Genomic DNA, 21166 nt, shown 5'->3' with positions numbered 1-21166 from the left:
TTTACCATTTATTTTTCAATGACGCCCCTTTAATTGCTAAGAACCGGAACTCGGGGAAACCACAAATACCCCCCAAAACACTGACAACGTGGGATTTTAACACTCGCCAACTGACTGCGTTGAGCTCAATTCAGGCGGAACCCTTTTGCTGTCTCAATAGAAAAGCCGGGGACTCTACGTCCAGGCGGAAATGTGTCCAGTTTTTTTTTTTTTGCATTTGCTTTTACCGTCTATCGAGTACGCCGGATGCCAGGCTGACGGAAATTCGATTTATTTTCATCAATATTCAATGTCATTGCAACATCTTCGTGGGGAAAACCAAAAGCGTACATCAAGCATGTCACCCAACGAAAACGACAGAGGACGAACAACCCGCAAGGAGAACAACCAAACCCCTTCAGTCCAATGGAAATGGACTTTGTGGCTTGAAACTTTTTGGGGGTTTTGCTATTAAAATTTGATATGCATGTTGGTTGTTGTCTCGTTGTCGCAGCTGCACGTGCAGCAGGCGACGGATACCACCGGTAACCACCCACCATCCCAAACCAACCAATGTCATTCCCTGTCGCAGCTGCACGTGCAGCAGGCGACGGATACCACCGGTAACCACCCACCATCCCAAACCAACCAATGTCATTCCCAAATTTGCACACTCCCCACTTTCCCAGGTGAAACCGTCGCAGTGTAGCGCAGCATTTGGCCGTTCGTTGTCCATGGGGGTTGTGCCAAACTTGACGCGCTCTGCCATTGCATATTTAAACAAATTTATTTGCAATTTAGTGTTTGCGGTTGGTTTCCATTGGCCCGCAAACCTCGCCCCACCAATTCAGAATGGTTTTGTGCAATTTCATGGCGCGCTTTTAAGTGGCGCGAAAATTAATTAAAATTTTTGCCATTTATTGACAAATATGTCAATTTGATTGGCATACAGGGTTGGTAACTTCCAGCGAGTCTGAGCATTCATAGTAATTTGGTCGACATCCCCGTTAATTTTTTTTTCACTTTTCAAACATTTTTAAGCACCGGCAAATTTAATGGCCTGCATCCTGGACTCCTGCCACGTAGCCATATCGCATCTCTTAGCAATGCAAACAGAAGCGGCAAAAACCAACAGAGTCGCACTCGGCGAGTGGTTATTAAAGCCGTATCTGTGCCATTGGGCAAAATGCAGGCCTCACTGGGATGCAGAGCCTCAGCAGATGTGTGGGAGCGAGCTGCAAGTGCGCGATAAGAGAGGTGGCCACCACGGCACCAAGTAAACACATAATCCACGTGAGCTGGAGCCGGTGACACGCATTGAGGTATGAGGCGAAAAGAAATTTGAACAATCACACTCCAAAATATTCGCCTCAATGCATTCGATATGGTACTAATGCAGATGAATACAAAGCTCATTAACTCATAGAGACATACAACATGTAAAATACGAGTTCAAATTAAAAATTCTAACTTGTAGAGGCAAGAATCATTATTAAATAGAAGAAATAAAAAAGATTCACCGCGCGAATTTACAATTTAGCAGAGCAAGGTTTCGATCCTCGGACCTCTGGGTTATGGGCCCAGCACGCTTCCACTGCGCCACTCTGCTTACGATTCACCGACCGCTATGTTGAATATGAGTACGCGAGGTTGATTGGATGAGATGACGGCAATAGTTACTGTATTGTGAAATTCATTATATTAGTTATATGACAAATATTTGCAATGCAAATAAGAACATATAATTATTTAAAAAAAGGAAAATTATGAAAGTAACAGTTCATCAATAATATTTACAATTAAGATTATTAACATTTTTGAAATTATTTCATGAAAAGATAAAACAAATTTAAATTTTAAAACTCTGATTATGTACCAAAATTCTAATAAGATTCTACTAAGGCTTAGGGTAAATGTTGTACGTTAGCTGAAAATCAACGTTGTGCTCAGGATTTCACAAGCAGAGTGGCGCAGTGGAAGCGTGCTGGGCCCATAACCCAGAGGTCCGAGGATCGAAACCTTGCTCTGCTAGGAAGTAATTCGCAAGTGCGATTTATTTTTTAAAAAATTTGTACATACTTTTCATAGCAAATAAAATCAATGTAAATTGTTTTGCTATATGCATATGAACGTCATAATATAGTCTTTTTGTGTTTGGCGGTACAAGTTTCTTGTAAATAAAAATACACACCTTTCATTTGGGTAAAAAAGAAGTCTTCCCATACCGGGAATCGAACCCGGGCCTTCTGGGTGAAAGCCAGATATCCTAGCCACTAGACCATATGGGACACTGAATCACATGCGAATTAATGTAAGTTTTTTAAGTGCAAGCTTAAAAGTGAATTTTTATTTGAAAGCGATGTTAACGGACTGTGAACAAATATATATTTGCCTCACAAAAAGCTGATAATATACTAAGTAATATTTTAGTTTCCTTTATAAATATATATTCCTTGGTTTCAGATATGTTAAAAATGTTGTAACCAGGTTATAGCTCACATTTCAAACTTCTTAAAGCGCGAAATAAATCAACACACAAAAAATAGATCATGCCGCCCATTTGCAATTTCTCATTTTTTTTACAACGCAGTGTTTGGTCCTTTGGCGTGTGCTTTTTAATTTAATTTTCGTAGGCCGCCATGCACTTCAAACCGCTGGCACAAGCTCGTACATGAATAACGGACTACCAACACCCACCTCCCACTTACCAAGCGAGCCGAACACTCCCATCCACCGACATGGGGCTTCAGCTTACAAAAGCACAGCCGAGAGCCCAAACCACGTGGCGCCCGCTTTCATGCGCTTCGTTTAGCAAAGTGGATGTTAAGTGTAATGCGATTTTTATGTAAATTTTCGGCGAAAAAAAATAGCCAAAAATGTTTGCACACAGGCAGAGCCAACAGTTTGACGATTTTCGTTGCCACGGTCACGGCCAGCTTTTCAGCCAGACAGCAACAAATGACTGGCCACATACAGAACCCACTCAAACTGCTTCCTTCTCCTTCCACACGAGTCGGGTCCTGAAAATAGACAGACAAATGCCAATATAAGAGCTCGAAAGGCGAATACAGACTGTTGTACTGAAAAGAAAATCCGGTCCTTAAATGGAAAATAGCTCTCCTTTCTCCTACACCCGGTATAAGATTACATTCAAATTGATTGGTTAAAAAAGTTCATTAGTGGAAAGACCATCAGTTAAACCGACAACTCTAGGCAGGAGCAACCCCGTCAGAATCGTGGTACTAAATTATAATCACTCAGGAGTCATAATTTGGTAACATCAACTGGCCTTTTAGTATTTGGGTAGAACGTCAGTCTACCACTACTAATGACAATCGTTTCGTCGCAAGCAGCGACCTGTAGTCCGAAGCAGAGCTAGAACAGCTTGGGAATTCGTTGGCGACCACAATACAAAAAAACAACTGATAATGCCAGTATTACACAAAATGCCTAAAGAGGGCGGCAGAACAAGGCAACGAAAAATCCAATAGGTGTCGCTAAAAACTAGAATGCATTAGATGTGAACTATGCAGTGATCATTGTTTTTTTTTTGTAAATCAAAAAATTATTTCCCATACCGGGAATCGAACCCGGGCCTTCTGGGTGAAAGCCAGATATCCTAGCCACTAGACCATATGGGATATGAAAGGAAGTGTGCCAAACTGCGATTTTGTTATTGCATGAATGCCGACCACCATAGACTCAGGTTACAATGTAATAACGTATTTGCTTGGACGTACGAAACATATTACATGTGTCATATGATGGCAAATATCACGATTAGAAAATTTGTATTAATTTGAAATCATTAAAAACATAGCCAAAGGATTGGATTATCTATTTAATAAGAAATAAAATCTTATTCATAATAATAAACAGCCGATGTAAATCAGCTTTTACAATAAAAATTAAATTACTGATTATTAGTATCAATGTTATATATAATACACGTGTTATCAAAAATAGATTCCTTCCCATACCGGGAATCGAACCCGGGCCTTCTGGGTGAAAGCCAGATATCCTAGCCACTAGACCATATGGGATATCCAAGATTCTGGTCAAAACACAATATTGGTTTCAGTGCAAAGATCTCTGCCATCACTTTAAAATGTTAGACAACTACTGTTTCCCAAAAAATAAATGTCAGTGAAGTACATACATGACTAACAAAAAATCAACTAAGCTTGCTTTGTCTTCCCATACCGGGAATTGAACCCGGGCCTCCCGGGTGAGAGCCGGGTATCCTAACCACTAGACAATATGGGATGCGTGGAATCGAAATCACATCTGAATATTTCTTAATAATATAAAAATTATAATAATTTATTTAAAATAACACATATATACGATATATCTTAAAATTAAAAAAAAAATGTCATATAACATTTCCCATACCGGGAATTGAACCCGGGCCTCCCGGGTGAGAGCCGGGTATCCTAACCACTAGACAATATGGGAGATATCTTAGCCGCGTCAAAGACCAAATTTCCAGGAAGAAATTAATTCTTCCAAAAGCTTCCAGCACCAAACACAGAATAATTATTGTAATGTCTTTGCCAGTACTTATTTTTCTGATGTAACTTACATACATATATACTAACATAGTTTACTGTTTATTAAGAGGCGAATACATTTGTGGCTCATAAGTCTTATGAGATTATTGAAATAATATATTTAAATATGCATATATTTGTATTTTTAACATTTTGAAACTTATTAATTATACATTCTAAAATATGTATTATGATGTGATCCTTCTCTAATATAAATGTGCCACTTGGTCAAAACTTCCCCAATGACTGCTCGCAAAATAATTCCTTCATCAAATTAAAACGCTTGATAACGACTTAAATATTTTATTACATCACAACGCTTGCAGTCCAGAAGAAAAATGTATATACATATGTATTCACCCTATAAATCTGATGGGTATTATTGCCACTTTTGCGAGCTCGCCGGGTTAAACTTGTTTTGGAAACACAGAAATCACCTCCCATATTGTCTAGTGGTTAGGATACCCGGCTCTCACCCGGGAGGCCCGGGTTCAATTCCCGGTATGGGAAACTGGATTTCCAGTGAAAAGTTTTTTTTTGCATCATCATAATTTATAATGTCGCTTGATATAGGTATTTAACAATGACAGACACAGAAAGTTTCAACTTGAAATTTAATTATGGAATTCGACAATGTTCTATAGCTTTGGCTTATAATGTATATGCAACTAATACGTTTTTAGAAAAATCATAAAAAATATTTCGAAATAGTGTTGAGTCAAACAATAATAAAAAGATCTGAAAATTTTTTATTTTTAACTAAATTATTGTTAGACATAAATTTAGTAACATTTTTATTTTTTAAGTTATTTTATTAATGTTTTTATTGAAGAATATTACTGTAATGAATTTTTTTTTTGATTGGTACGAATTTTTTAATTGGTATCGGAAATTTGATATTGAGCGTTTGACCATTATATCCCATATTGTCTAGTGGTTAGGATACCCGGCTCTCACCCGGGAGGCCCGGGTTCAATTCCCGGTATGGGAAATGACAAGGTGGGTGGGTACACTTCATCTACTTTTTCTTATTTGCAGAAATAAAATTTTAAGAGCGCAAAATGTAGATGAGCGATACGGACACCGTTATGCACAAGAATTCAGTTATGCCCAGAAGCCAATACATACTGTTTTGTAAATAACAATTGAATACTGAATACCATTGGGTTTCACATTTCAAAGAAGATATATGTATAATAAGGCAAAACAAAATGTGGATGTTTTCATTCCGAGTTTTAGCCAAAAATGCTAAAAATGTTAAAATAATAACTAATAGGCAGCAAAAGGCAAAAAGCAAAAAGTTGGTCGACGAGGCCAACAACACGCGGTGTTCCCAAGCGGTCCCTCATCTAAGTACTAACCGCGCCCGACGCTGCTTAATTTCGGTGATCGGACGAGAACCGATGTATTCAGCGTGGTATGGTCGTTGGCGAAAGTCGATGGACTAAACAGTGTCCTTATGCACTAGAATTCAGTTATGTCTAGAAGCCAATGAATACTGATTTGTAAATAACAATTGAATACTGAATACCATTGGGTTTCACATTTCAAAGAAGATATATGTATAAAAAGGCAAAAAAAAAATGTGGATGTTTTCATTCCGAGTTTCAGCCAAAAATGCTAAAAATGTTAAAATAATAACTAATAGGCAGCAAAAGGCAAAAAGCAAAAAGTTGGTCGACGAGGCCAACAACACGCGGTGTTCCCAAGCGGTCCCTCATCTAAGTACTAACCGCGCCCGACGCTGCTTAATTTCGGTGATCGGACGAGAACCGATGTATTCAGCGTGGTATGGTCGTTGGCGAAAGTCGATGGACTAAACAGTGTCCTTATGCACTAGAATTCAGTTATGTCTAGAAGCCAATGAATACTGATTTGTAAATAACAATTGAATACTGAATACCATTGGGTTTCACATTTCAAAGAAGATATATGTATAAAAAGGCAAAAAAAAAATGTGGATGTTTTCATTCCGAGTTTCAGCCAAAAATGCTAAAAATGTTAAAATAATAACTAATAGGCAGCAAAAGGCAAAAAGCAAAAAGTTGGTCGACGAGGCCAACAACACGCGGTGTTCCCAAGCGGTCCCCCATCTAAGTACTAACCGCGCCCGACGCTGCTTAATTTCGGTGATCGGACGAGAACCGATGTATTCAGCGTGGTATGGTCGTTGGCGAAAGTCGATGGACTAAACAGTGTCCTTATGCACTAGAATTCAGTTATGTCTAGAAGCCAATGAATACTGATTTGTAAATAACAATTGAATACTGAATACCATTGGGTTTCACATTTCAAAGAAGATATATGTATAAAAAGGCAAAAAAAAAATGTGGATGTTTTCATTCCGAGTTTCAGCCAAAAATGCTAAAAATGTTAAAATAATAACTAATAGGCAGCAAAAGGCAAAAAGCAAAAAGTTGGTCGACGAGGCCAACAACACGCGGTGTTCCCAAGCGGTCCCTCATCTAAGTACTAACCGCGCCCGACGCTGCTTAATTTCGGTGATCGGACGAGAACCGATGTATTCAGCGTGGTATGGTCGTTGGCGAAAGTCGATGGACTAAACAGTGTCCTTATGCACTAGAATTCAGTTATGTCTAGAAGCCAATGAATACTGATTTGTAAATAACAATTGAATACTGAATACCATTGGGTTTCACATTTCAAAGAAGATATATGTATAATAAGGCAAAAAAAAAATGTGGATGTTTTCATTCCGAGTTTCAGCTAAAAATGCTAAAATAATAACTAATAGGCAGCAAAAGGCAAAAAGCAAAAAGTTGGTCGACGAGGCCAACAACACGCGGTGTTCCCAAGCGGTCCCCCATCTAAGTACTAACCGCGCCCGACGCTGCTTAATTTCGGTGATCGGACGAGAACCGATGTATTCAGCGTGGTATGGTCGTTGGCGAAAGTCGATGGACTAAACAGTGTCCTTATGCACTAGAATTCAGTTATGTCTAGAAGCCAATGAATACTGATTTGTAAATAACAATTGAATACTGAATACCATTGGGTTTCACATTTCAAAGAAGATATATGTATAAAAAGGCAAAAAAAAATGTGGATGTTTTCATTCCGAGTTTCAGCCAAAAATGCTAAAAATGTTAAAATAATAACTAATAGGCAGCAAAAGGCAAAAAGCAAAAAGTTGGTCGACGAGGCCAACAACACGCGGTGTTCCCAAGCGGTCCCGCATCTAAGTACTAACCGCGCCCGACGCTGCTTAATTTCGGTGATCGGACGAGAACCGATGTATTCAGCGTGGTATGGTCGTTGGCGAAAGTCGATGGACTAAACAGTGTCCTTATGCACTAGAATTCAGTTATGTCTAGAAGCCAATGAATACTGATTTGTAAATAACAATTGAATACTGAATACCATTGGGTTTCACATTTCAAAGAAGATATATGTATAAAAAGGCAAAAAAAAAATGTGGATGTTTTCATTCCGAGTTTCAGCCAAAAATGCTAAAAATGTTAAAATAATAACTAATAGGCAGCAAAAGGCAAAAAGCAAAAAGTTGGTCGACGAGGCCAACAACACGCGGTGTTCCCAAGCGGTCCCCCATCTAAGTACTAACCGCGCCCGACGCTGCTTAATTTCGGTGATCGGACGAGAACCGATGTATTCAGCGTGGTATGGTCGTTGGCGAAAGTCGATGGACTAAACAGTGTCCTTATGCACTAGAATTCAGTTATGTCTAGAAGCCAATGAATACTGATTTGTAAATAACAATTGAATACTGAATACCATTGGGTTTCACATTTCAAAGAAGATATATGTATAAAAAGGCAAAAAAAAAATGTGGATGTTTTCATTCCGAGTTTCAGCCAAAAATGCTAAAAATGTTAAAATAATAACTAATAGGCAGCAAAAGGCAAAAAGCAAAAAGTTGGTCGACGAGGCCAACAACACGCGGTGTTCCCAAGCGGTCCCCCATCTAAGTACTAACCGCGCCCGACGCTGCTTAATTTCGGTGATCGGACGAGAACCGATGTATTCAGCGTGGTATGGTCGTTGGCGAAAGTCGATGGACTAAACAGTGTCCTTATGCACTAGAATTCAGTTATGTCTAGAAGCCAATGAATACTGATTTGTAAATAACAATTGAATACTGAATACCATTGGGTTTCACATTTCAAAGAAGATATATGTATAATAAGGCAAAAAAAAAATGTGGATGTTTTCATTCCGAGTTTCAGCTAAAAATGCTAAAATAATAACTAATAGGCAGCAAAAGGCAAAAAGCAAAAAGTTGATCGACGAGGCCAACAACACGCGGTGTTCCCAAGCGGTCCCCCATCTAAGTACTAACCGCGCCCGACGCTGCTTAATTTCGGTGATCGGACGAGAACCGATGTATTCAGCGTGGTATGGTCGTTGGCGAAAGTCGATGGACTAAACAGTGTCCTTATGGACTAGAATTCAGTTATGTCTAGAAGCCAATGAATACTGATTTGTAAATAACAATTGAATACTGAATACCATTGGGTTTCACATTTCAAAGAAGATATATGTATAAAAAGGCAAAAAAAAAAGTGGATGTTTTCATTCCGAGTTTCAGCCAAAAATGCTAAAAATGTTAAAATAATAACTAATAGGCAGCAAAAGGCAAAAAGCAAAAAGTTGGTCGACGAGGCCAACAACACGCGGTGTTCCCAAGCGGTCCCCCATCTAAGTACTAACCGCGCCCGACGCTGCTTAATTTCGGTGATCGGACGAGAACCGATGTATTCAGCGTGGTATGGTCGTTGGCGAAAGTCGATGGACTAAACAGTGTCCTTATGGACTAGAATTCAGTTATGTCTAGAAGCCAATGAATACTGATTTGTAAATAACAATTGAATACTGAATACCATTGGGTTTCACATTTCAAAGAAGATATATGTATAAAAAGGCAAAAAAAAAAAGTGGATGTTTTCATTCCGAGTTTCAGCCAAAAATGCTAAAAATGTTAAAATAATAACTAATAGGCAGCAAAAGGCAAAAAGCAAAAAGTTGGTCGACGAGGCCAACAACACGCGGTGTTCCCAAGCGGTCCCCCATCTAAGTACTAACCGCGCCCGACGCTGCTTAATTTCGGTGATCGGACGAGAACCGATGTATTCAGCGTGGTATGGTCGTTGGCGAAAGTCGATGGACTAAACAGTGTCCTTATGCACTAGAATTCAGTTATGTCTAGAAGCCAATGAATACTGATTTGTAAATAACAATTGAATACTGAATACCATTGGGTTTCACATTTCAAAGAAGATATATGTATAAAAAGGCAAAAAAAAAATGTGGATGTTTTCATTCCGAGTTTCAGCCAAAAATGCTAAAAATGTTAAAATAATAACTAATAGGCAGCAAAAGGCAAAAAGCAAAAAGTTGGTCGACGAGGCCAACAACACGCGGTGTTCCCAAGCGGTCCCCCATCTAAGTACTAACCGCGCCCGACGCTGCTTAATTTCGGTGATCGGACGAGAACCGATGTATTCAGCGTGGTATGGTCGTTGGCGAAAGTCGATGGACTAAACAGTGTCCTTATGGACTAGAATTCAGTTATGTCTAGAAGCCAATGAATACTGATTTGTAAATAACAATTGAATACTGAATACCATTGGGTTTCACATTTCAAAGAAGATATATGTATAATAAGGCAAAAAAAAAATGTGGATGTTTTCATTCCGAGTTTCAGCTAAAAATGCTAAAATAATAACTAATAGGCAGCAAAAGGCAAAAAGCAAAAAGTTGATCGACGAGGCCAACAACACGCGGTGTTCCCAAGCGGTCCCCCATCTAAGTACTAACCGCGCCCGACGCTGCTTAATTTCGGTGATCGGACGAGAACCGATGTATTCAGCGTGGTATGGTCGTTGGCGAAAGTCGATGGACTAAACAGTGTCCTTATGGACTAGAATTCAGTTATGTCTAGAAGCCAATGAATACTGATTTGTAAATAACAATTGAATACTGAATACCATTGGGTTTCACATTTCAAAGAAGATATATGTATAAAAAGGCAAAAAAAAAAAGTGGATGTTTTCATTCCGAGTTTCAGCCAAAAATGCTAAAAATGTTAAAATAATAACTAATAGGCAGCAAAAGGCAAAAAGCAAAAAGTTGGTCGACGAGGCCAACAACACGCGGTGTTCCCAAGCGGTCCCCCATCTAAGTACTAACCGCGCCCGACGCTGCTTAATTTCGGTGATCGGACGAGAACCGATGTATTCAGCGTGGTATGGTCGTTGGCGAAAGTCGATGGACTAAACAGTGTCCTTATGGACTAGAATTCAGTTATGTCTAGAAGCCAATGAATACTGATTTGTAAATAACAATTGAATACTGAATACCATTGGGTTTCACATTTCAAAGAAGATATATGTATAAAAAGGCAAAAAAAAAATGTGGATGTTTTCATTCCGAGTTTCAGCCAAAAATGCTAAAAATGTTAAAATAATAACTAATAGGCAGCAAAAGGCAAAAAGCAAAAAGTTGGTCGACGAGGCCAACAACACGCGGTGTTCCCAAGCGGTCCCCCATCTAAGTACTAACCGCGCCCGACGCTGCTTAATTTCGGTGATCGGACGAGAACCGATGTATTCAGCGTGGTATGGTCGTTGGCGAAAGTCGATGGACTAAACAGTGTCCTTATGCACTAGAATTCAGTTATGTCTAGAAGCCAATGAATACTGATTTGTAAATAACAATTGAATACTGAATACCATTGGGTTTCACATTTCAAAGAAGATATATGTATAAAAAGGCAAAAAAAAAATGTGGATGTTTTCATTCCGAGTTTCAGCCAAAAATGCTAAAAATGTTAAAATAATAACTAATAGGCAGCAAAAGGCAAAAAGCAAAAAGTTGGTCGACGAGGCCAACAACACGCGGTGTTCCCAAGCGGTCCCCCATCTAAGTACTAACCGCGCCCGACGCTGCTTAATTTCGGTGATCGGACGAGAACCGATGTATTCAGCGTGGTATGGTCGTTGGCGAAAGTCGATGGACTAAACAGTGTCCTTATGCACTAGAATTCAGTTATGTCTAGAAGCCAATGAATACTGATTTGTAAATAACAATTGAATACTGAATACCATTGGGTTTCACATTTCAAAGAAGATATATGTATAAAAAGGCAAAAAAAAAATGTGGATGTTTTCATTCCGAGTTTCAGCCAAAAATGCTAAAAATGTTAAAATAATAACTAATAGGCAGCAAAAGGCAAAAAGCAAAAAGTTGGTCGACGAGGCCAACAACACGCGGTGTTCCCAAGCGGTCCCCCATCTAAGTACTAACCGCGCCCGACGCTGCTTAATTTCGGTGATCGGACGAGAACCGATGTATTCAGCGTGGTATGGTCGTTGGCGAAAGTCGATGGACTAAACAGTGTCCTTATGCACTAGAATTCAGTTATGTCTAGAAGCCAATGAATACTGATTTGTAAATAACAATTGAATACTGAATACCATTGGGTTTCACATTTCAAAGAAGATATATGTATAAAAAGGCAAAAAAAAAATGTGGATGTTTTCATTCCGAGTTTCAGCCAAAAATGCTAAAAATGTTAAAATAATAACTAATAGGCAGCAAAAGGCAAAAAGCAAAAAGTTGGTCGATGAGGCCAACAACACGCGGTGTTCCCAAGCGGTCCCCCATCTAAGTACTAACCGCGCCCGACGCTGCTTAATTTCGGTGATCGGACGAGAACCGATGTATTCAGCGTGGTATGGTCGTTGGCGAAAGTCGATGGACTAAACAGTGTCCTTATGCACTAGAATTCAGTTATGTCTAGAAGCCAATGAATACTGATTTGTAAATAACAATTGAATACTGAATACCATTGGGTTTCACATTTCAAAGAAGATATATGTATAATAAGGCAAAAAAAAAATGTGGATGTTTTCATTCCGAGTTTCAGCTAAAAATGCTAAAATAATAACTAATAGGCAGCAAAAGGCAAAAAGCAAAAAGTTGGTCGACGAGGCCAACAACACGCGGTGTTCCCAAGCGGTCCCCCATCTAAGTACTAACCGCGCCCGACGCTGCTTAATTTCGGTGATCGGACGAGAACCGATGTATTCAGCGTGGTATGGTCGTTGGCGAAAGTCGATGGACTAAACAGTGTCCTTATGCACTAGAATTCAGTTATGTCTAGAAGCCAATGAATACTGATTTGTAAATAACAATTGAATACTGAATACCATTGGGTTTCACATTTCAAAGAAGATATATGTATAAAAAGGCAAAAAAAAAATGTGGATGTTTTCATTCCGAGTTTCAGCCAAAAATGCTAAAAATGTTAAAATAATAACTAATAGGCAGCAAAAGGCAAAAAGCAAAAAGTTGGTCGACGAGGCCAACAACACGCGGTGTTCCCAAGCGGTCCCCCATCTAAGTACTAACCGCGCCCGACGCTGCTTAATTTCGGTGATCGGACGAGAACCGATGTATTCAGCGTGGTATGGTCGTTGGCGAAAGTCGATGGACTAAACAGTGTCCTTATGGACTAGAATTCAGTTATGTCTAGAAGCCAATGAATACTGATTTGTAAATAACAATTGAATACTGAATACCATTGGGTTTCACATTTCAAAGAAGATATATGTATAATAAGGCAAAAAAAAAATGTGGATGTTTTCATTCCGAGTTTCAGCTAAAAATGCTAAAATAATAACTAATAGGCAGCAAAAGGCAAAAAGCAAAAAGTTGATCGACGAGGCCAACAACACGCGGTGTTCCCAAGCGGTCCCCCATCTAAGTACTAACCGCGCCCGACGCTGCTTAATTTCGGTGATCGGACGAGAACCGATGTATTCAGCGTGGTATGGTCGTTGGCGAAAGTCGATGGACTAAACAGTGTCCTTATGGACTAGAATTCAGTTATGTCTAGAAGCCAATGAATACTGATTTGTAAATAACAATTGAATACTGAATACCATTGGGTTTCACATTTCAAAGAAGATATATGTATAAAAAGGCAAAAAAAAAAAGTGGATGTTTTCATTCCGAGTTTCAGCCAAAAATGCTAAAAATGTTAAAATAATAACTAATAGGCAGCAAAAGGCAAAAAGCAAAAAGTTGGTCGACGAGGCCAACAACACGCGGTGTTCCCAAGCGGTCCCCCATCTAAGTACTAACCGCGCCCGACGCTGCTTAATTTCGGTGATCGGACGAGAACCGATGTATTCAGCGTGGTATGGTCGTTGGCGAAAGTCGATGGACTAAACAGTGTCCTTATGGACTAGAATTCAGTTATGTCTAGAAGCCAATGAATACTGATTTGTAAATAACAATTGAATACTGAATACCATTGGGTTTCACATTTCAAAGAAGATATATGTATAAAAAGGCAAAAAAAAAATGTGGATGTTTTCATTCCGAGTTTCAGCCAAAAATGCTAAAAATGTTAAAATAATAACTAATAGGCAGCAAAAGGCAAAAAGCAAAAAGTTGGTCGACGAGGCCAACAACACGCGGTGTTCCCAAGCGGTCCCCCATCTAAGTACTAACCGCGCCCGACGCTGCTTAATTTCGGTGATCGGACGAGAACCGATGTATTCAGCGTGGTATGGTCGTTGGCGAAAGTCGATGGACTAAACAGTGTCCTTATGCACTAGAATTCAGTTATGTCTAGAAGCCAATGAATACTGATTTGTAAATAACAATTGAATACTGAATACCATTGGGTTTCACATTTCAAAGAAGATATATGTATAAAAAGGCAAAAAAAAAATGTGGATGTTTTCATTCCGAGTTTCAGCCAAAAATGCTAAAAATGTTAAAATAATAACTAATAGGCAGCAAAAGGCAAAAAGCAAAAAGTTGGTCGACGAGGCCAACAACACGCGGTGTTCCCAAGCGGTCCCCCATCTAAGTACTAACCGCGCCCGACGCTGCTTAATTTCGGTGATCGGACGAGAACCGATGTATTCAGCGTGGTATGGTCGTTGGCGAAAGTCGATGGACTAAACAGTGTCCTTATGCACTAGAATTCAGTTATGTCTAGAAGCCAATGAATACTGATTTGTAAATAACAATTGAATACTGAATACCATTGGGTTTCACATTTCAAAGAAGATATATGTATAAAAAGGCAAAAAAAAAATGTGGATGTTTTCATTCCGAGTTTCAGCCAAAAATGCTAAAAATGTTAAAATAATAACTAATAGGCAGCAAAAGGCAAAAAGCAAAAAGTTGGTCGACGAGGCCAACAACACGCGGTGTTCCCAAGCGGTCCCCCATCTAAGTACTAACCGCGCCCGACGCTGCTTAATTTCGGTGATCGGACGAGAACCGATGTATTCAGCGTGGTATGGTCGTTGGCGAAAGTCGATGGACTAAACAGTGTCCTTATGCACTAGAATTCAGTTATGTCTAGAAGCCAATGAATACTGATTTGTAAATAACAATTGAATACTGAATACCATTGGGTTTCACATTTCAAAGAAGATATATGTATAAAAAGGCAAAAAAAAAATGTGGATGTTTTCATTCCGAGTTTCAGCCAAAAATGCTAAAAATGTTAAAATAATAACTAATAGGCAGCAAAAGGCAAAAAGCAAAAAGTTGGTCGACGAGGCCAACAACACGCGGTGTTCCCAAGCGGTCCCCCATCTAAGTACTAACCGCGCCCGACGCTGCTTAATTTCGGTGATCGGACGAGAACCGATGTATTCAGCGTGGTATGGTCGTTGGCGAAAGTCGATGGACTAAACAGTGTCCTTATGCACTAGAATTCAGTTATGTCTAGAAGCCAATGAATACTGATTTGTAAATAACAATTGAATACTGAATACCATTGGGTTTCACATTTCAAAGAAGATATATGTATAAAAAGGCAAAAAAAAAATGTGGATGTTTTCATTCCGAGTTTCAGCCAAAAATGCTAAAAATGTTAAAATAATAACTAATAGGCAGCAAAAGGCAAAAAGCAAAAAGTTGGTCGATGAGGCCAACAACACGCGGTGTTCCCAAGCGGTCCCCCATCTAAGTACTAACCGCGCCCGACGCTGCTTAATTTCGGTGATCGGACGAGAACCGATGTATTCAGCGTGGTATGGTCGTTGGCGAAAGTCGATGGACTAAACAGTGTCCTTATGCACTAGAATTCAGTTATGTCTAGAAGCCAATGAATACTGATTTGTAAATAACAATTGAATACTGAATACCATTGGGTTTCACATTTCAAAGAAGATATATGTATAATAAGGCAAAAAAAAAATGTGGATGTTTTCATTCCGAGTTTCAGCTAAAAATGCTAAAATAATAACTAATAGGCAGCAAAAGGCAAAAAGCAAAAAGTTGGTCGACGAGGCCAACAACACGCGGTGTTCCCAAGCGGTCCCCCATCTAAGTACTAACCGCGCCCGACGCTGCTTAATTTCGGTGATCGGACGAGAACCGATGTATTCAGCGTGGTATGGTCGTTGGCGAAAGTCGATGGACTAAACAGTGTCCTTATGCACTAGAATTCAGTTATGTCTAGAAGCCAATGAATACTGATTTGTAAATAACAATTGAATACTGAATACCATTGGGTTTCACATTTCAAAGAAGATATATGTATAAAAAGGCAAAAAAAAATGTGGATGTTTTCATTCCGAGTTTCAGCCAAAAATGCTAAAAATGTTAAAATAATAACTAATAGGCAGCAAAAGGCAAAAAGCAAAAAGTTGGTCGACGAGGCCAACAACACGCGGTGTTCCCAAGCGGTCCCCCATCTAAGTACTAACCGCGCCCGACGCTGCTTAATTTCGGTGATCGGACGAGAACCGATGTATTCAGCGTGGTATGGTCGTTGGCGAAAGTCGATGGACTAAACAGTGTCCTTATGCACTAGAATTCAGTTATGTCTAGAAGCCAATGAATACTGATTTGTAAATAACAATTGAATACTGAATACCATTGGGTTTCACATTTCAAAGAAGATATATGTATAATAAGGCAAAAAAAAAATGTGGATGTTTTCATTCCGAGTTTCAGCTAAAAATGCTAAAATAATAACTAATAGGCAGCAAAAGGCAAAAAGCAAAAAGTTGGTCGACGAGGCCAACAACACGCGGTGTTCCCAAGCGGTCCCCCATCTAAGTACTAACCGCGCCCGACGCTGCTTAATTTCGGTGATCGGACGAGAACCGATGTATTCAGCGTGGTATGGTCGTTGGCGAAAGTCGATGGACTAAACAGTGTCCTTATGCACTAGAATTCAGTTATGTCTAGAAGCCAATGAATACTGATTTGTAAATAACAATTGAATACTGAATACCATTGGGTTTCACATTTCAAAGAAGATATATGTATAAAAAGGCAAAAAAAAAATGTGGATGTTTTCATTCCGAGTTTCAGCCAAAAATGCTAAAAATGTTAAAATAATAACTAATAGGCAGCAAAAGGCAAAAAGCAAAAAGTTGGTCGACGAGGCCAACAACACGCGGTGTTCCCAAGCGGTCCCCCATCTAAGTACTAACCGCGCCCGACGCTGCTTAATTTCGGTGATCGGACGAGAACCGATGTATTCAGCGTGGTATGGTCGTTGGCGAAAGTCGATGGACTAAACAGTGTCCTTATGCACTAGAATTCAGTTATGTCTAGAAGCCAATGAATACTGATTTGTAAATAACAATTGAATACTGAATACCATTGGGTTTCACATTTCAAAGAAGATATATGTATAAAAAGGCAAAAAAAAAATGTGGATGTTTTCATTCCGAGTTTCAGCCAAAAATGCTAAAAATGTTAAAATAATAACTAATAGGCAGCAAAAGGCAAAAAGCAAAAAGTTGGTCGACGAGGCCAACAACACGCGGTGTTCCCAAGCGGTCCCTCATCTAAGTACTAACCGCGCCCGACGCTGCTTAATTTCGGTGATCGGACGAGAACCGATGTATTCAGCGTGGTATGGTCGTTGGCGAAAGTCGATGGTCTAAACAGTGTCCTTATGCACTAGAATTCAGTTATGTCTAGAAGCCAATGAATACTGATTTGTAAATAACAATTGAATACTGAATACCATTGGGTTTCACATTTCAAAGAAGATATATGTATAAAAAGGCAAAAAAAAAATGTGGATGTTTTCATTCCGAGTTTCAGCCAAAAATGCTAAAAATGTTAAAATAATAACTAATAGGCAGCAAAAGGCAAAAAGCAAAAAGTTGGTCGATGAGGCCAACAACACGCGGTGTTCCCAAGCGGTCCCCCATCTAAGTACTAACCGCGCCCGACGCTGCTTAATTTCGGTGATCGGACGAGAACCGATGTATTCAGCGTGGTATGGTCGTTGGCGAAAGTCGATGGACTAAACAGTGTCCTTATGCACTAGAATTCAGTTATGTCTAGAAGCCAATGAATACTGATTTGTAAATAACAATTGAATACTGAATACCATTGGGTTTCACATTTCAAAGAAGATATATGTATAATAAGGCAAAAAAAAAATGTGGATGTTTTCATTCCGAGTTTCTGCTAAAAATGCTAAAATAATAACTAATAGGCAGCAAAAGGCAAAAAGCAAAAAGTTGGTCGACGAGGCCAACAACACGCGGTGTTCCCAAGCGGTCCCCCATCTAAGTACTAACCGCGCCCGACGCTGCTTAATTTCGGTGATCGGACGAGAACCGATGTATTCAGCGTGGTATGGTCGTTGGCGAAAGTCGATGGACTAAACAGTGTCCTTATAGACTAGAATTCAGTTATGTCTAGAAGCCAATGAATACTGATTTGTAAATAACAATTGAATACTGAATACCATTGGGTTTCACATTTCAAAGAAGATATATGTATAAAAAGGCAAAAAAAAAAGTGGATGTTTTCATTCCGAGTTTCAGCCAAAAATGCTAAAAATGTTAAAATAATAACTAATAGGCAGCAAAAGGCAAAAAGCAAAAAGTTGGTCGACGAGGCCAACAACACGCGGTGTTCCCAAGCGGTCCCCCATCTAAGTACTAACCGCGCCCGACGCTGCTTAATTTCGGTGATCGGACGAGAACCGATGTATTCAGCGTGGTATGGTCGTTGGCGAAAGTCGATGGACTAAACAGTGTCCTTATGCACTAGAATTCAGTTATGTCTAGAAGCCAATGAATACTGATTTGTAAATAACAATTGAATACTGAATACCATTGGGTTTCACATTTCAAAGAAGATATATGTATAAAAAGGCAAAAAAAAAAAGTGGATGTTTTCATTCCGAGTTTCAGCCAAAAATGCTAAAAATGTTAAAATAATAACTAATAGGCAGCAAAAGGCAAAAAGCAAAAAGTTGGTCGACGAGGCCAACAACACGCGGTGTTCCCAAGCGGTCCCCCATCTAAGTACTAACCGCGCCCGACGCTGCTTAATTTCGGTGATCGGACGAGAACCGATGTATTCAGCGTGGTATGGTCGTTGGCGAAAGTCGATGGACTAAACAGTGTCCTTATGCACTAGAATTCAGTTATGTCTAGAAGCCAATGAATACTGATTTGTAAATAACAATTGAATACTGAATACCATTGGGTTTCACATTTCAAAGAAGATATATGTATAAAAAGGCAAAAAAAAAATGTGGATGTTTTCATTCCGAGTTTCAGCCAAAAATGCTAAAAATGTTAAAATAATAACTAATAGGCAGCAAAAGGCAAAAAGCAAAAAGTTGGTCGACGAGGCCAACAACACGCGGTGTTCCCAAGCGGTCCCCCATCTAAGTACTAACCGCGCCCGACGCTGCTTAATTTCGGTGATCGGACGAGAACCGATGTATTCAGCGTGGTATGGTCGTTGGCGAAAGACGATGGACTAAACAGTGTCCTTATGCACTAGAATTCAGTTATGTCTAGAAGCCAATGAATACTGATTTGTAAATAACAATTGAATACTGAATACCATTGGGTTTCACATTTCAAAGAAGATATATGTATAAAAAGGCAAAAAAAAATGTGGATGTTTTCATTCCGAGTTTCAGCCAAAAATGCTAAAAATGTTAAAATAATAACTAATAGGCAGCAAAAGGCAAAAAGCAAAAAGTTGGTCGACGAGGCCAACAACACGCGGTGTTCCCAAGCGGTCCCCCATCTAAGTACTAACCGCGCCCGACGCTGCTTAATTTCGGTGATCGGACGAGAACCGATGTATTCAGCGTGGTATGGTCGTTGGCGAAAGTCGATGGACTAAACAGTGTCCTTATGCACTAGAATTCAGTTATGTCTAGAAGCCAATGAATACTGATTTGTAAATAACAATTGAATACTGAATACCATTGGGTTTCACATTTCAAAGAAGATATATGTATAAAAAGGCAAAAAAAAAATGTGGATGTTTTCATTCCGAGTTTCAGCCAAAAATGCTAAAAATGTTAAAATAATAACTAATAGGCAGCAAAAGGCAAAAAGCAAAAAGTTGGTCGATGAGGCCAACAACACGCGGTGTTCCCAAGCGGTCCCTCATCTAAGTACTAACCGCGCCCGACGCTGCTTAATTTCGGTGATCGGACGAGAACCGATGTATTCAGCGTGGTATGGTCGTTGGCGAAAGTCGATGGACTAAACAGTGTCCTTATGCACTAGAATTCAGTTATGTCTAGAAGCCAATGAATACTGATTTGTAAATAACAATTGAATACTGAATACCATTGGGTTTCACATTTCAAAGAAGATATATGTATAATAAGGCAAAAAAAAAATGTGGATGTTTTCATTCCGAGTTTCAGCTAAAAATGCTAAAATAATAACTAATAGGCAGCAAAAGGCAAAAAGCAAAAAGTTGGTCGACGAGGCCAACAACACGCGGTGTTCCCAAGCGGTCCCCCATCTAAGTACTAACCGCGCCCGACGCTGCTTAATTTCGGTGATCGGACGAGAACCGATGTATTCAGCGTGGTATGGTCGTTGGCGAAAGTCGATGGACTAAACAGTGTCCTTATGGACTAGAATTCAGTTATGTCTAGAAGCCAATGAATACTGATTTGTAAATAACAATTGAATACTGAATACCATTGGGTTTCACATTTCAAAGAAGATATATGTATAAAAAGGCAAAAAAAAAAAGTGGATGTTTTCATTCCGAGTTTCAGCCAAAAATGTTAAAATAATAACTAATAGGCAGCAAAAGGCAAAAAGCAAAAAGTTGGTCGACGAGGCCAACAACACGCGGTGTTCCCAAGCGGTCCCCCATCTAAGTACTAACCGCGCCCGACGCTGCTTAATTTCGGTGATCGGACGAGAACCGATGTATTCAGCGTGGTATGGTCGTTGGCGAAAGTCGATGGACTAAACAGTGTCCTTATGCACTAGAATTCAGTTATGTCTAGAAGCCAATGAATACTGATTTGTAAATAACAATTGAATACTGAATACCATTGGGTTTCACATTTCAAAGAAGATATATGTATAAAAAGGCAAAAAAAAAATGTGGATGTTTTCATTCCGAGTTTCAGCCAAAAATGCTAAAAATGTTAAAATAATAACTAATAGGCAGCAAAAGGCAAAAAGCAAAAAGTTGGTCGACGAGGCCAACAACACGCGGTGTTCCCAAGCGGTCCCCCATCTAAGTACTAACCGCGCCCGACGCTGCTTAATTTCGGTGATCGGACGAGAACCGATGTATTCAGCGTGGTATGGTCGTTGGCGAAAGTCGATGGACTAAACAGTGTCCTTATGCACTAGAATTCAGTT

The 21166-nt window shown here is 39.5% G+C and overlaps 51 non-coding genes across 51 annotated transcripts; 3 read left to right on the top strand and 48 right to left on the bottom strand.

The window, feature by feature from the left end:
- Positions 1 to 1516: 1516 nt before the first annotated feature.
- Trnam-cau lies at positions 1517 to 1588 on the bottom strand. Its single transcript has one exon. It is a non-coding gene; the product is annotated as a tRNA-Met (tRNA).
- A 350-nt stretch (positions 1589 to 1938) lies between these two features.
- On the top strand, positions 1939 to 2010 carry Trnam-cau. Its single transcript has one exon. It is a non-coding gene; the product is annotated as a tRNA-Met (tRNA).
- A 185-nt stretch (positions 2011 to 2195) lies between these two features.
- Trnae-uuc lies at positions 2196 to 2267 on the bottom strand. The gene has a single exon. It is a non-coding gene; the product is annotated as a tRNA-Glu (tRNA).
- A 1281-nt stretch (positions 2268 to 3548) lies between these two features.
- On the bottom strand, positions 3549 to 3620 carry Trnae-uuc. The gene has a single exon. It is a non-coding gene; the product is annotated as a tRNA-Glu (tRNA).
- A 330-nt stretch (positions 3621 to 3950) lies between these two features.
- On the bottom strand, positions 3951 to 4022 carry Trnae-uuc. The gene has a single exon. It is a non-coding gene; the product is annotated as a tRNA-Glu (tRNA).
- Positions 4023 to 4173: 151 nt separating this feature from the next.
- Positions 4174 to 4245, bottom strand: Trnae-cuc. The gene has a single exon. It is a non-coding gene; the product is annotated as a tRNA-Glu (tRNA).
- A 120-nt stretch (positions 4246 to 4365) lies between these two features.
- On the bottom strand, positions 4366 to 4437 carry Trnae-cuc. Its single transcript has one exon. It is a non-coding gene; the product is annotated as a tRNA-Glu (tRNA).
- Positions 4438 to 4970: 533 nt separating this feature from the next.
- On the top strand, positions 4971 to 5042 carry Trnae-cuc. Its single transcript has one exon. It is a non-coding gene; the product is annotated as a tRNA-Glu (tRNA).
- A 409-nt stretch (positions 5043 to 5451) lies between these two features.
- Positions 5452 to 5523, top strand: Trnae-cuc. The gene has a single exon. It is a non-coding gene; the product is annotated as a tRNA-Glu (tRNA).
- A 321-nt stretch (positions 5524 to 5844) lies between these two features.
- Positions 5845 to 5963, bottom strand: LOC6530880. Its single transcript, XR_005560883.1, has one exon. It is a non-coding gene; the product is annotated as a 5S ribosomal RNA (ribosomal RNA).
- A 253-nt stretch (positions 5964 to 6216) lies between these two features.
- On the bottom strand, positions 6217 to 6335 carry LOC120321266. Its single transcript, XR_005560882.1, has one exon. It is a non-coding gene; the product is annotated as a 5S ribosomal RNA (ribosomal RNA).
- Positions 6336 to 6588: 253 nt separating this feature from the next.
- LOC120321260 lies at positions 6589 to 6707 on the bottom strand. The gene has a single exon (XR_005560873.1). It is a non-coding gene; the product is annotated as a 5S ribosomal RNA (ribosomal RNA).
- Positions 6708 to 6960: 253 nt separating this feature from the next.
- On the bottom strand, positions 6961 to 7079 carry LOC6530879. Its single transcript, XR_005560881.1, has one exon. It is a non-coding gene; the product is annotated as a 5S ribosomal RNA (ribosomal RNA).
- Positions 7080 to 7323: 244 nt separating this feature from the next.
- Positions 7324 to 7442, bottom strand: LOC6530878. The gene has a single exon (XR_005560872.1). It is a non-coding gene; the product is annotated as a 5S ribosomal RNA (ribosomal RNA).
- A 252-nt stretch (positions 7443 to 7694) lies between these two features.
- LOC120321267 lies at positions 7695 to 7813 on the bottom strand. Its single transcript, XR_005560886.1, has one exon. It is a non-coding gene; the product is annotated as a 5S ribosomal RNA (ribosomal RNA).
- A 253-nt stretch (positions 7814 to 8066) lies between these two features.
- On the bottom strand, positions 8067 to 8185 carry LOC6530877. Its single transcript, XR_005560871.1, has one exon. It is a non-coding gene; the product is annotated as a 5S ribosomal RNA (ribosomal RNA).
- A 253-nt stretch (positions 8186 to 8438) lies between these two features.
- Positions 8439 to 8557, bottom strand: LOC120321259. The gene has a single exon (XR_005560870.1). It is a non-coding gene; the product is annotated as a 5S ribosomal RNA (ribosomal RNA).
- A 244-nt stretch (positions 8558 to 8801) lies between these two features.
- Positions 8802 to 8920, bottom strand: LOC120321258. The gene has a single exon (XR_005560869.1). It is a non-coding gene; the product is annotated as a 5S ribosomal RNA (ribosomal RNA).
- Positions 8921 to 9172: 252 nt separating this feature from the next.
- Positions 9173 to 9291, bottom strand: LOC120321257. The gene has a single exon (XR_005560868.1). It is a non-coding gene; the product is annotated as a 5S ribosomal RNA (ribosomal RNA).
- Positions 9292 to 9544: 253 nt separating this feature from the next.
- Positions 9545 to 9663, bottom strand: LOC6530875. The gene has a single exon (XR_005560867.1). It is a non-coding gene; the product is annotated as a 5S ribosomal RNA (ribosomal RNA).
- Positions 9664 to 9916: 253 nt separating this feature from the next.
- On the bottom strand, positions 9917 to 10035 carry LOC6530874. The gene has a single exon (XR_005560865.1). It is a non-coding gene; the product is annotated as a 5S ribosomal RNA (ribosomal RNA).
- Positions 10036 to 10279: 244 nt separating this feature from the next.
- Positions 10280 to 10398, bottom strand: LOC6530873. Its single transcript, XR_005560864.1, has one exon. It is a non-coding gene; the product is annotated as a 5S ribosomal RNA (ribosomal RNA).
- A 253-nt stretch (positions 10399 to 10651) lies between these two features.
- Positions 10652 to 10770, bottom strand: LOC6530872. Its single transcript, XR_005560863.1, has one exon. It is a non-coding gene; the product is annotated as a 5S ribosomal RNA (ribosomal RNA).
- A 253-nt stretch (positions 10771 to 11023) lies between these two features.
- On the bottom strand, positions 11024 to 11142 carry LOC120321256. Its single transcript, XR_005560862.1, has one exon. It is a non-coding gene; the product is annotated as a 5S ribosomal RNA (ribosomal RNA).
- Positions 11143 to 11395: 253 nt separating this feature from the next.
- On the bottom strand, positions 11396 to 11514 carry LOC120321255. Its single transcript, XR_005560861.1, has one exon. It is a non-coding gene; the product is annotated as a 5S ribosomal RNA (ribosomal RNA).
- Positions 11515 to 11767: 253 nt separating this feature from the next.
- LOC120321310 lies at positions 11768 to 11886 on the bottom strand. Its single transcript, XR_005560978.1, has one exon. It is a non-coding gene; the product is annotated as a 5S ribosomal RNA (ribosomal RNA).
- Positions 11887 to 12139: 253 nt separating this feature from the next.
- Positions 12140 to 12258, bottom strand: LOC120321309. Its single transcript, XR_005560977.1, has one exon. It is a non-coding gene; the product is annotated as a 5S ribosomal RNA (ribosomal RNA).
- A 244-nt stretch (positions 12259 to 12502) lies between these two features.
- Positions 12503 to 12621, bottom strand: LOC120321308. The gene has a single exon (XR_005560976.1). It is a non-coding gene; the product is annotated as a 5S ribosomal RNA (ribosomal RNA).
- A 253-nt stretch (positions 12622 to 12874) lies between these two features.
- LOC120321307 lies at positions 12875 to 12993 on the bottom strand. The gene has a single exon (XR_005560975.1). It is a non-coding gene; the product is annotated as a 5S ribosomal RNA (ribosomal RNA).
- A 244-nt stretch (positions 12994 to 13237) lies between these two features.
- LOC120321306 lies at positions 13238 to 13356 on the bottom strand. Its single transcript, XR_005560974.1, has one exon. It is a non-coding gene; the product is annotated as a 5S ribosomal RNA (ribosomal RNA).
- Positions 13357 to 13609: 253 nt separating this feature from the next.
- LOC120321304 lies at positions 13610 to 13728 on the bottom strand. The gene has a single exon (XR_005560972.1). It is a non-coding gene; the product is annotated as a 5S ribosomal RNA (ribosomal RNA).
- A 253-nt stretch (positions 13729 to 13981) lies between these two features.
- On the bottom strand, positions 13982 to 14100 carry LOC120321303. The gene has a single exon (XR_005560971.1). It is a non-coding gene; the product is annotated as a 5S ribosomal RNA (ribosomal RNA).
- Positions 14101 to 14353: 253 nt separating this feature from the next.
- Positions 14354 to 14472, bottom strand: LOC120321302. The gene has a single exon (XR_005560970.1). It is a non-coding gene; the product is annotated as a 5S ribosomal RNA (ribosomal RNA).
- A 253-nt stretch (positions 14473 to 14725) lies between these two features.
- Positions 14726 to 14844, bottom strand: LOC120321301. Its single transcript, XR_005560969.1, has one exon. It is a non-coding gene; the product is annotated as a 5S ribosomal RNA (ribosomal RNA).
- Positions 14845 to 15097: 253 nt separating this feature from the next.
- LOC120321300 lies at positions 15098 to 15216 on the bottom strand. Its single transcript, XR_005560968.1, has one exon. It is a non-coding gene; the product is annotated as a 5S ribosomal RNA (ribosomal RNA).
- A 253-nt stretch (positions 15217 to 15469) lies between these two features.
- LOC120321299 lies at positions 15470 to 15588 on the bottom strand. Its single transcript, XR_005560967.1, has one exon. It is a non-coding gene; the product is annotated as a 5S ribosomal RNA (ribosomal RNA).
- Positions 15589 to 15832: 244 nt separating this feature from the next.
- On the bottom strand, positions 15833 to 15951 carry LOC120321298. The gene has a single exon (XR_005560966.1). It is a non-coding gene; the product is annotated as a 5S ribosomal RNA (ribosomal RNA).
- A 252-nt stretch (positions 15952 to 16203) lies between these two features.
- On the bottom strand, positions 16204 to 16322 carry LOC120321297. The gene has a single exon (XR_005560965.1). It is a non-coding gene; the product is annotated as a 5S ribosomal RNA (ribosomal RNA).
- Positions 16323 to 16566: 244 nt separating this feature from the next.
- LOC120321296 lies at positions 16567 to 16685 on the bottom strand. The gene has a single exon (XR_005560964.1). It is a non-coding gene; the product is annotated as a 5S ribosomal RNA (ribosomal RNA).
- A 253-nt stretch (positions 16686 to 16938) lies between these two features.
- LOC120321295 lies at positions 16939 to 17057 on the bottom strand. Its single transcript, XR_005560963.1, has one exon. It is a non-coding gene; the product is annotated as a 5S ribosomal RNA (ribosomal RNA).
- Positions 17058 to 17310: 253 nt separating this feature from the next.
- Positions 17311 to 17429, bottom strand: LOC120321265. Its single transcript, XR_005560880.1, has one exon. It is a non-coding gene; the product is annotated as a 5S ribosomal RNA (ribosomal RNA).
- A 253-nt stretch (positions 17430 to 17682) lies between these two features.
- LOC120321293 lies at positions 17683 to 17801 on the bottom strand. Its single transcript, XR_005560961.1, has one exon. It is a non-coding gene; the product is annotated as a 5S ribosomal RNA (ribosomal RNA).
- Positions 17802 to 18045: 244 nt separating this feature from the next.
- Positions 18046 to 18164, bottom strand: LOC120321292. The gene has a single exon (XR_005560960.1). It is a non-coding gene; the product is annotated as a 5S ribosomal RNA (ribosomal RNA).
- A 252-nt stretch (positions 18165 to 18416) lies between these two features.
- Positions 18417 to 18535, bottom strand: LOC120321291. The gene has a single exon (XR_005560959.1). It is a non-coding gene; the product is annotated as a 5S ribosomal RNA (ribosomal RNA).
- Positions 18536 to 18788: 253 nt separating this feature from the next.
- LOC120321290 lies at positions 18789 to 18907 on the bottom strand. The gene has a single exon (XR_005560958.1). It is a non-coding gene; the product is annotated as a 5S ribosomal RNA (ribosomal RNA).
- Positions 18908 to 19160: 253 nt separating this feature from the next.
- Positions 19161 to 19279, bottom strand: LOC120321289. The gene has a single exon (XR_005560957.1). It is a non-coding gene; the product is annotated as a 5S ribosomal RNA (ribosomal RNA).
- A 252-nt stretch (positions 19280 to 19531) lies between these two features.
- On the bottom strand, positions 19532 to 19650 carry LOC120321288. The gene has a single exon (XR_005560956.1). It is a non-coding gene; the product is annotated as a 5S ribosomal RNA (ribosomal RNA).
- Positions 19651 to 19903: 253 nt separating this feature from the next.
- Positions 19904 to 20022, bottom strand: LOC120321264. The gene has a single exon (XR_005560879.1). It is a non-coding gene; the product is annotated as a 5S ribosomal RNA (ribosomal RNA).
- Positions 20023 to 20266: 244 nt separating this feature from the next.
- On the bottom strand, positions 20267 to 20385 carry LOC120321287. Its single transcript, XR_005560955.1, has one exon. It is a non-coding gene; the product is annotated as a 5S ribosomal RNA (ribosomal RNA).
- Positions 20386 to 20629: 244 nt separating this feature from the next.
- Positions 20630 to 20748, bottom strand: LOC120321286. Its single transcript, XR_005560954.1, has one exon. It is a non-coding gene; the product is annotated as a 5S ribosomal RNA (ribosomal RNA).
- A 253-nt stretch (positions 20749 to 21001) lies between these two features.
- On the bottom strand, positions 21002 to 21120 carry LOC120321285. Its single transcript, XR_005560953.1, has one exon. It is a non-coding gene; the product is annotated as a 5S ribosomal RNA (ribosomal RNA).
- Between the last annotated feature and the right edge of the window lie 46 nt (positions 21121 to 21166).

The sequence above is a fragment of the Drosophila yakuba genome, chromosome 2R (genome assembly GCF_016746365.2).
Source record: "Drosophila yakuba strain Tai18E2 chromosome 2R, Prin_Dyak_Tai18E2_2.1, whole genome shotgun sequence".
In the NCBI taxonomy this organism is placed as follows: Eukaryota; Metazoa; Arthropoda; class Insecta; order Diptera; family Drosophilidae; genus Drosophila; species Drosophila yakuba.
This window is presented reverse-complemented; position numbering and strand designations above follow the sequence as displayed.